A 10,037-nucleotide genomic window follows, 5' to 3' on the forward strand; every position below is an offset into this window, starting at 1 on the left:
AAGATAGCAGCATCACTCAGCGGATGAGTTCGCCTCAGTATCAGATCTCCTACCTTGAACTGCAGATTTCGCCTCCCCTTGTTGTACTGGTTTGCCTGCTGCAGTCTCGAGACGTCGAGGCTCTCTCGAGCTTCACGCAGGTTCTGAAACGCTTCCGGAGATCTTCTGCGAACTGCGTGGTAGAGCGCTGCATGCTTGCAGGATCTGTGCAAAGAAGGCTGTTTCCCAGGGGAAACACGAGCTCTTTCCCAAAGTTAAGTTGGGCCGGAGTGAAGCCCGTGGACCGGTTAATTGTTGTGCGGGTAGCGAATGCCATTTCTGCCAATTTCGCGTCCCAGTCTTTGTGTCGCTCTGATACAAGCATCTGCTTCAGGTTACGGTTCACTCTTTCTGTGACATTCGCCTGTGGATGATATGGCGAAGTCCGTTTGTGCCGTATGCCTAGAGCCCTACACGCATCCACGAACGCCTTGCTAACAAAATAAGAAGCGTTGTCTGTAATAAGCGTTGCGGCCAAGCCAAAGCGCGCGAACGTCTTGAGAAGACAGTCCCAGATTTTCCTAGAGTCTAGGTTGCGCAAAGGAAACATTTCGACCCACTTTGTGAAATGGTCGGTCACTACTAGCAAATACTGATTGCTGCGTGGACTACGGGGAAAGGGAGCGACAACGTCGCAGTCAACACACTCCCAGGGGTTCCTGCTTTCGACCGACTGCATTAAACCTGGTGGTTGGCCACCTCGGGGTTTCGCCTTCTGACAAACCGGGCAGCTACGTGTGTACCTCATCACATCCTGCCTCATACCTGTCCACGTTGCAATTTGGGACAACTTTTCGTAAGTTTTGCTCCCACTGCTGTGGCCTGCCAAGGCGGGATCATGCATATATCTTTTAAATGATTTACGCAGTTTACGTGGTATTACAGTCCGGAATGGCGGGCCGCTGGACCCATCGTCCGCCTGGGGGATGAATCGCAGCAGGATGCCGTCGCTGCTGAGCAGGTATGAGTCCAAGTCTCTGGGATTCCCAGCGTCGGCCGAGTTTTCATCTGCCAGCTGGTGCATCACCTTCTGACAAAGTCCATCGGACAGCTGGGCCGCTCGGAGCTCCTCTCTGCTCACCAGGGTTCCCCACCGCGACTCTGGTGTGATGGGCGCCGCATTGGCCAGTGCCACCAAGTTGGGATCCACCTGCATTTCCTGCCCGAGAAGTGGAGCACGGGACAACGCATCTGCAACGTGGTTAGCCACTCCACGCTTGTATTCTATTGTGTATTTGTAGCGCTGGAGCGAAAGGGCCCATCGAGCGAGTCGTCCTGCAGGTTTTGAAGCGCTTTGAGCCAGGAGAGAGCCATGTCAGATTGAATGCTAAACGAAGCGCCGTCAAGGTACATGCCAAACTTCGTAAGCGCAAAAATGATTGCCAGGCAATCTTTTTCGGTTGTTGAGTAGTTTCGCTCCGCTCCGGTTGACGTATGACTGGCGAAAGCTACGGGACGAAGAACGCTGTCATGTTCGGGCGGCGGAGAAAAGCTCACCGGAGAAAAGCTCACCGGAGATAAGCTCACCGGAGATAAGCTCACCGGAGAAAAGCTCACCGGAGAAAAGCTCACCGCAAAACCGGCAGATGCGGAGAAAAGCTCACCGGCTTTTGAACGGATGCGGAGAAAAGCTCACCAATCTTTGTTTTGTTTTTTAACTTAGCGAATTCTGTGTCAGAGATTGCAATATAACATAATAGACCTATTGCTACATTACCCAAACATCAAGGCGAATGCAGGAATTAGTGTTTTACGCGCCGCACGTGCTGGCCTCAGCAGTAGTAACTTTTCTGAAGCAAATAGCTAAAACAAATAGCATCTTGCACGCGCGTTCGTCAACACTTTATTTTGGTTATTTACTTCGAATATTTTGCACAGGGAAAGGCGTGCTCGTGTGGCGCGTGGAACACGAATCCATGCATTCTCCTTGATGTTTGGGTAATATAGCAAATGGTCTGTTCGCATTCGTCACTTCATTAAAAATATGTCCACTTTTTTGCAATATTCTTTAGTATTGGGCAATTTAGAATTGGGCATATTTACTAATTCATCAGAAATTAGTAATTACCCATTCTGTATATTAATGAAGCCGTGAGTATAAAGTCAGAACATCGTACACCGGTAAAAAAGACAACAATTTATTGACAACTGGCACGGTGTGACGTCGGTAGCTCTGTCAAATAAAGATGTTTGTTCTTTGCGAGCTAATATGAATAGCGCTGTGTGAATCGTTCCAGTTTCAAATATTGTGTAGTGCCTAATAGATCAGTAGGTGTTTTTTGATGTAATCAGTGTCGGCTACGCTGTTTATTTTTTTTTTTCTGTTGATTTCGCTAACAAAACTTTAGTTGCGAGAACAGATCCGTCCTGTCGTGTTTGTTGTCTTAAGTCCGTCGTCGTCGTTTGAGCGGTTTTTATCATGTATAACGTTTACCAACTCGCCCTATTTGCTACCTTACAGAAAGCTGCTTCTTATATAGGTCACGAGTAACAACGGCGCCAGTGTGCAGCTCTGAAGGTCATGGGTGGCTCGCCGCAGAAAGGCCCTATCACACAAAGGCAACGTGTGGAAACACCAGCACGAACGGCTAGAAAACGTAGTTCTCCGTAAAAGAAACAAGTTTCAATATCCTACTGACTGTTTTGTCCTATTTTCAAAGGTTAGCAAAAGCTTCAAAAATAATTTCAGGCACCGAGTTGTTGCGCATGCACTTTCGGATTTTCGGCATTTACAGTTTTGATTTTTAGGTTTTAGGCAGACATAATTAAGTTTTCGAACTTTTTCCTGTTCTTCAAGTTCATAAAAATTGGGGTTGGGCTTTCGTTGCCAACAGAGTGAGCCACGAAAAACACTCGCCCGCAAGTATTAATTTGGGAGCAATATACTCAATAAGCTTAACAAATCATACAAAAAGCGACATTTTCTTTTTTACAAAGCTGACGAATTTTAATGATAACAAATTGAGTAATGTTACGCATGCATTCAACAGCCTCCATGTAAAAAGAAGAAAACAAAAATCGGTGAGCTTTTCTCCGCATACGCTCAATGGCCGGTGAGCTTCTCTCCGCATTCGCCGGTTTTGCGGTGAGCTTTTCTCCGGTGAGCTTATCTCCGGTGAGCTTTTCTCCGGTGAGCTTTTCTCCGGTGAGCTTTTCTCCGGGATTCGTCATGTTCCTGCAGAAGGACTGCTCCTAATCCGTAATCGCTTGCGTCGGTCTGCAAGATGAGCGGACGATTCAAGTTGGGCAGGTTTAAACACGCGTTTTCAGTCACAGCCCTTGAAAGACACGCGAATGCGGTTTGCTGCTTTTGCCCCCAGCACCATTTCGTTTTTTTTAGGAACAATCGGTTCAGAGGTTCAGTTATCTCAGCGCATTGCGGAATAAAATCTCTATAAAACGCAATAATTCCGAGATATCTCTGTAGGCCTTTGAAGTCATATGGGGGTGGGTACTCCGTTATTGCGCGCAGCTTATCTTCATTCGGCCGCAGCGTTCTGTTATCTACAACAAATCCGAGAAGGTTGAATACAGGCGAGGCCAACTGGACTTTATCTGGATGAATCGTAAGGCCGGCTTGACGCATTCGTTCGAGTATGATGTGCAGGTACACGAGATGCTCCTCGAATATTCGTGAAAACACCACTACGTCATCCATGTAGTACGCCATGGCAAACTCGTACTTCGCGTCACCGAGGACAACGTCCATTAGGCTTTGAAAGCTGGCGGGAGAGTTGGACAAAACAAAGGGAAGGCGAGTGAATTCGAACAACCCCCTGTGGCAGATGAATGCGGTCTTCTTTACATCAGCCGGATGAACTTCGATTTGAAGAAATCCGTGGCTGCGGAAATCCGGGTTGTGAAAACAGTCGCGTTTCCAAGGGCATACATTACTGAGGAAATACTAGGAAACGGGTAACTGTCTCTAACTGACACTTCATTTAGGCGCCTGTAATCAACAGAAAGCCTTGCTGTGCCGTCCTTCTTTGGAGCAAGGATCACCGGGGAAGCCCATGGGCTTCTTGACTGACGTACTGCGCCTGTGTCGATCATTTCCAATAGCGCCGCATCAAGAAGTTTGCGTTTGTGAGCACTTATTTGGGTCTCGGATTGCACCTCCGCGGAGGTGCATCCTTGGTTTCGATGCGGTGCTGTAGTAGATCGGTTTTCCCAGGTCTTTCCGTGAACATCGGCGAGAAGGGTTCCAGCAGTTGCTGGAGCTGCTTCTGGTTGTCTTCACCGGAACACTTTTGCACGGCTTTGAGCACGCTGTCTGGATGTAATGGCATCTGCCCGGCAAAGTTTAATGGGAGCGCTTGGCCGCGAATACAATCCTGCTGTCTGGTAAACGGCGTTAATTTCGTTTCGCCTCCCAACCAATATCCAGCTTGGGCGAAGTCTAGCAAAACCAGCTCCGCTGCAATAAAATCTCTACCCAGGATCATGAGCACCGGCAGTTCCGGGAGGTATACGAAACCTTGTCTTCGTTTTCTGCCATGAAAGGAAAATCGTAACCTGACTGCGCCGGCAGCAGGCAGTACGGACCCCGATGCTACTTGCAATTTCACGCTTGCTGACCGGAGATGTATCTTTTTCTTGTTACATTCCGCAAATACAGCATCCCCAATAAGTGATATGTTTGCCCCAGTATCTAAAAGAGCGGCTAGCTCAGTCGGTAGAGCACGAGACTCTTAATCTCGGGGTCGTGGGTTCGACCCCCACGTCGGGTGCCAGTGTGGGATTTCCCTTGCTGCTACCCGTCTCGGAGAATGACACAGCACACCGGTTCAACAACACGTAAACATTTAATGACCGCTATCGCCTGCGCCGCGATCCCCACCGCCTCCGCGCATCCGCTGCGACGGCCTTTTATCAGTGGCGGAGCGCCGCTCGCGTGGCCAGTTGCCCTTGGTACCCTCGTGGTCAAGATGACCATTTATGATTGTCGGAGGGGCAGCCTGGGCCAACCGCTTGGAATCGCCAGGTTGCCCACAAACTAAAGGGAAGTGACTTTGCTGTTCGCCAGGACCCGTCTGAAGCCGTTCGCCTAGCTCGTTCTAAGCTTATACAGCAAAGCTGTTTATGTCTAGGGTCCCGTGGATTTTTCGTGTCCGGCTACAGAAATGACGCCATGGCCTCGTGACGTCATTGACGTCACGACTTCGTGTCACGTGACTTCAGTTTCCCTGCTGCATTTAGCGGGGAAATGGACGTCACGTGACCTCAACACTAATGTAGGAATTCCCTACTAAATTTAGCGAAAAGTTGACGTCACGTAACACAAAGTCGTGACTTCACATGACGTCACGAAGTCGTGACTTCCTTTCTGTTGTCGCACACGAAAAATTCACGGGAACCCTAGCCATAAACTTGGGAAAAGTGTCCCGCTAAATTTAGCGGGGAAATTGACGTGACGGACCCCAAAACCAATTCAGTTTCCCCGCTAAATTTAGCGGGAAAAATGGCGTCACTACTTTGTGTTACGTCACCAAAGAACGAATTCAGCGGCAGGAGGAGAGGAGGAGGAAAGCGCACCGCCCTCTCTTTGTCGTCATTCCAAGCCTCTTGCGTGCCTACTTTCCTTTCCTTCCGCCAGATGGCGGTCCTGTCACGCGTGTCTAATTTCCACCGGCTCCTCAGGGCGGCGATAGTCCTCGACAAGTGTCTCTGTAGCGTTCGTCACGATGATAACCAACTAAGACAATAAATGTGTTCGTATCTTTGTTCAAAATTCTTTGTCACATCTGTGTCTTGTGCTAAACAGCTCCGCTGGTCATCCACCTTACGAGAGTGCATGGAATGGCTCATCATTTATTTTAATCATAAACCGCAAAATTTTTCTGTCCAAATTCGTTTTAATGAATTGTACATGTTCGACAGGTGTTTTATTTACGATCCTGCGTCTGACTGAGTTATAAAGGCTCGGGCTTCACTGCTCCCGAAAAACAAGTCATCGCAATCTTGCTCCCTCTTTAAAGGGTAACTGCAAAGAAAACAAGTTTCTTTTAAACAGCCTAATTGGGACAAGCATGTCACAAAAAAAAAAAAATGTACCGCGAAAAAAAAAAATATTTTTTTATCAATATTTACGCTACAGGACGTAATATAGTCGGAGTCAGAACCTCTCCCCATTTGAAACTCCCGCTCTTTCGACCCCCGCGAAAGAGGAGTACGCCCTGCCCCTCACTCTTCTTGCGTTGCGGTGTTGAACGACGCAGCGTCTCGACTTCCGGTAAGATCTGGCAACAACGCACGGCGGCGGTATTGAGGAGTTTCAGCGAATATAGGGGGCGCTCCGATCGATCCAACATGGCGGACAAGAGGGGGATAGATTTGCGACGCCCGTAGACCGGTAGCGTATAAATAAAGCAAAGCGTGTAGTTCTCTGTTTGTTGCCGTGTGCGAGACGATCATCGTTTCAACCAAGACCTACCGTGATGCTACAGATGAAGTCTTCAAGCCAGTTGAAGGCAAGAAGTCTTGCCAGAGTCAAGATATGTGTGCAAGTGTTCGACGTGAGCTCTCACTTCTGGTGCAGCTGTCATCAAGTTGAACCGAATGTACTCGGGTCCAAAGAAAGGTACATATCAACAATGTTCGCGCGTTGAAACTATGACGCGTACTTTATCTAAGACTAAACTTATCGGTCTGCGGCTACAAACATTTTCGTTGACGTTGCTTAGATGATGTAACCATTCAGGCCTCGCATTAAAAGGTGTCGCGAACTCTTTGGTCGTTCCAGTTAATTGTGCCAAAAAGCGGTTGGATAGAAAGTATGACAACTGCAGCATTCAAGGGACGATTGAGATCTTTATCCTGCGTTCTGTGTATCGAAACATCAGTATCCTTGGTGTTATATTGCGATCAGCTGGTCGCCGGTCGTCCTGTTTTTACGCGTAATGTAAACAATCCCCGGAAGCGCCAATCTCATTTCTATGTGCTTTTGCACCCCTACAAGCCTCGTTTTGGCTCTTCTGGAAAGCTTTATTGTAATAGCAATAGTCTCATCGGTCATTCGAGTTGTATGTGCCACGGTGATATCTGCTGACAAACAAGTCTGTATTAAATGCGAGAAGGAAAACGAAGGTAAAGCTTTTTTAACTGTTTTATTTTTACAGAACAGGGCAAAGCTTCTAAAACAAGACCAAACTAAGCTGATATTTGAGTGTGCTCAAGAATGAATGCCAAAGGTGCTTATGCTAAGTGGTAGATGTATGCAGTTGATTTTCTGTTTGCCTCTGCATTGTAAATTGGAAGATATGTATCAGCAGAAGACATGTGTCCTTTTGAAAATGTCTTTTATTAGGGCAAAAATAGGTTTTCATACACAACCGAAGAGTCGCAACACCATTTAATGCGAGGCCTGAATGGTTACATCATCTAAGCAACGTCAACGAAAATGTTTGTAGCCGCAGACCGATAAATTTAGGTTTAGATAAGTATGCGTCATAGTTTCAGCCTCAAACACGCAACATTGTTGATATGCACCTTTCTTGATGACAACTGCACCAACGTGAGAGAGGCCACGTCGTCGAACACTTGCACACATATCTTGACTATGGTATAACAAGATTTCTTGCTTGAAGTGAAGATCATCTCGCTACGCCTAGCTACGACCACCCACCGCAGCGATGCAGGCGTCGAAGGGGCGCAACGCAGTCAGTCGCCGTCACCCGACGCAGCTCGTTTGGCATTCACAGCTCTCCGCCCAGGCGCTTCGTTTGTACTTGGCACCGAGTGTTATTTTCTGTGCTTGTGTGTGCTCCCTGGCTAGATATGGGCCTCAAAAGCAGTTCTTCAGGCTCAATAGCGTTCACCGAAGAACTTCTGAAGAAAGTGCCACCCAGGAAAAAAAGCACGAAGACACAACGCACCAGCTTGGCGGACTATGCACGGGGCGCGGAAATCGGGCCCTGCGGGTTATACAACAAATGCAAACTATCTAAACAAAACAAAAACATTTTTAGGCTTAAACTGATTACTGCGGACTATACGCCTGGACACTGGTGCCTGTTATTATGCATTGTATATTCACTGCTGTTTGTTGTGGCTTGAGACTGCCTTCCTGTAATGATGCAGAGGGGTCCACTTAACCTTGAAATAAAGATATTTGAGCACATCAAGATGCAATGCCCCTTGAAGCCAGATGGTCAGGGAAAAGGTGTGCCATTATCTAATTTGCCAACAGCAAACCAATGGTCACAATCAAAACTCACCGAGTCAATCGGCAGTTTTTCACCACAATATTTATTTCCGTGTAATCACCAATTTGGTCCATTAAAAATCTTGAGGCCGTAGCCTATAGCACATCTATTCTGGATCTGCAAAGCTTATGCTGTAGACATGCATCATCACATGAGCATGTTTCTTATCAATCTTAAACGTAAAACGCTAGTTATGCAACGAAATTCCCATATCATCACATTTTTAGCAAATTGAATGGTCCCACCTGTTACACTGTTAGCTTTGGAAGTAAACCAATTCACAATACCACCAGTGGCAAACATCGTGCCAAGCATTAGTGCCGCATGTAGCACAAAAATGTCCTAACTAGGGAAGAAAACTTAATCAATCGTGTTGATTAAAGCACTTAAGTACGGGAGAAATTATCAATCGGAAGGTCACTCGAAAGGGAAGTTTTCTTTCTGAACGAATATGACTTTTTATTGGGCGTTCCGCAATGTAAGGCGGAAGACATTCACTCCGTGATAGGTACAGAAGCATTTGCTTAGCAGTCGGTCGTGCGTGCTAAAAACAACAAAAACAAAGGTGGATTAGAAACGCGATAGATTCGCCTTTGCACGGAGTACTTACACTCGAAATCGTGTCAACATAAAGCGACTATGGCCCACCTTGCTAGCAGCAATCTTAAAATTTATCCGTGTAGTCGTCGCAGCCGTGCACCAACCGAAAGCGTTGCCGCAAGCCCTTCCGCCGTCAACTTTCAATCGCTGTTGAGTCTGAAGAACTGCTCTATGAGGTCCATATCCAGCCACTGAGCACATACACAAGCACAGGAAATAATACTCGGTTCCAAGTACAAGCGAAGAACCCGGGGCGGAAAGCCCTGAATGCCGAACGATCTGCGTCGGGCGACGGCGGCTGACTGCGTAGTACACAGGTTGCGCTCCTTCGACGCCTGCATCGCTGCGGCGGGTGGTCGTAGCTGGTCGTAGCAGATCGTGTCACCTCTGTTGCTCGTACCAAAACACTAGAGCCGCGTAATATTCTTGCTGCCGAAGTTTATAAGCCTACGTTCGCGGCCAACGCATATACACAAAGCCACCGCCCAGCGAACCTATCCCCCTCGTTCTCTTTCGGCGACCGGACGCCAGGGCGGTGACACCGTCGCTGAAACTCCTCAATTGTTTTGGTTTGACGCGGTTTGCGAGCACATGTAGCGAAGACGTGACCGGAGAAGTGCCCCTGTGATGTTCCCGGACAACTGAAAGTATCATTCGTAATCGTCGTGCGTGCTTTGAAACCGAAGGGAGTCACAAAATCCACGAGTGCGCAACCACAAGCCAAGGTTCACGACAATGCTGCGTTGGTTTCGGCGATCTCGTTCTGTTTGCTGCAACACGGCGATGCGACAAAGAGCTGAAACGTTCGTGGTGCGTGTAATACGGTGCTAACACGGAGCGCAAATTGGTTGTTGTGGGGTTGACGTTCAACCAGTTCAGCCCCGTCGTCGTCAGCTGATCCAGTCGGGAGGACGCAGCGAGAGTTTTTAAAAGTAAATCTGCCTCGTTCTGTTTCAAAATGTGGAAGTTTCCCGACGCATACCGTGAGTAAAAAGCTGCGGGCGTTTTCAACAAAATTACGTCGTTTTAATTGAACAATGGACTCCTAATTGTTGTCCTAAATCTGCCGTGTTTATGCTTCGTGTTGGACTGCATGCGTTTGCACAGCGACGTGTTGCATCGTGCGGCGTGAATAAATTTGGGCACGATTTCGTACCTGCCTACAGATGCATGAACTGGGACCACTTTTTACGT

General features: G+C 47.7%; 1 non-coding gene across 1 annotated transcript; it reads left to right on the forward strand.

Moving 5' to 3' along the window:
* The first annotated feature begins 4,696 nt into the window (after positions 1 to 4,696).
* Trnak-cuu lies at positions 4,697 to 4,772 on the forward strand. The gene has a single exon. It is a non-coding gene; the product is annotated as a tRNA-Lys (tRNA).
* Positions 4,773 to 10,037: the final 5,265 nt, after the last annotated feature.

Source organism: Ixodes scapularis, unplaced genomic scaffold (assembly GCF_016920785.2).
Source record: "Ixodes scapularis isolate PalLabHiFi unplaced genomic scaffold, ASM1692078v2 PGA_scaffold0__279_contigs__length_252992795, whole genome shotgun sequence".
NCBI lineage: Eukaryota > Metazoa > Arthropoda > Arachnida > Ixodida > Ixodidae > Ixodes > Ixodes scapularis.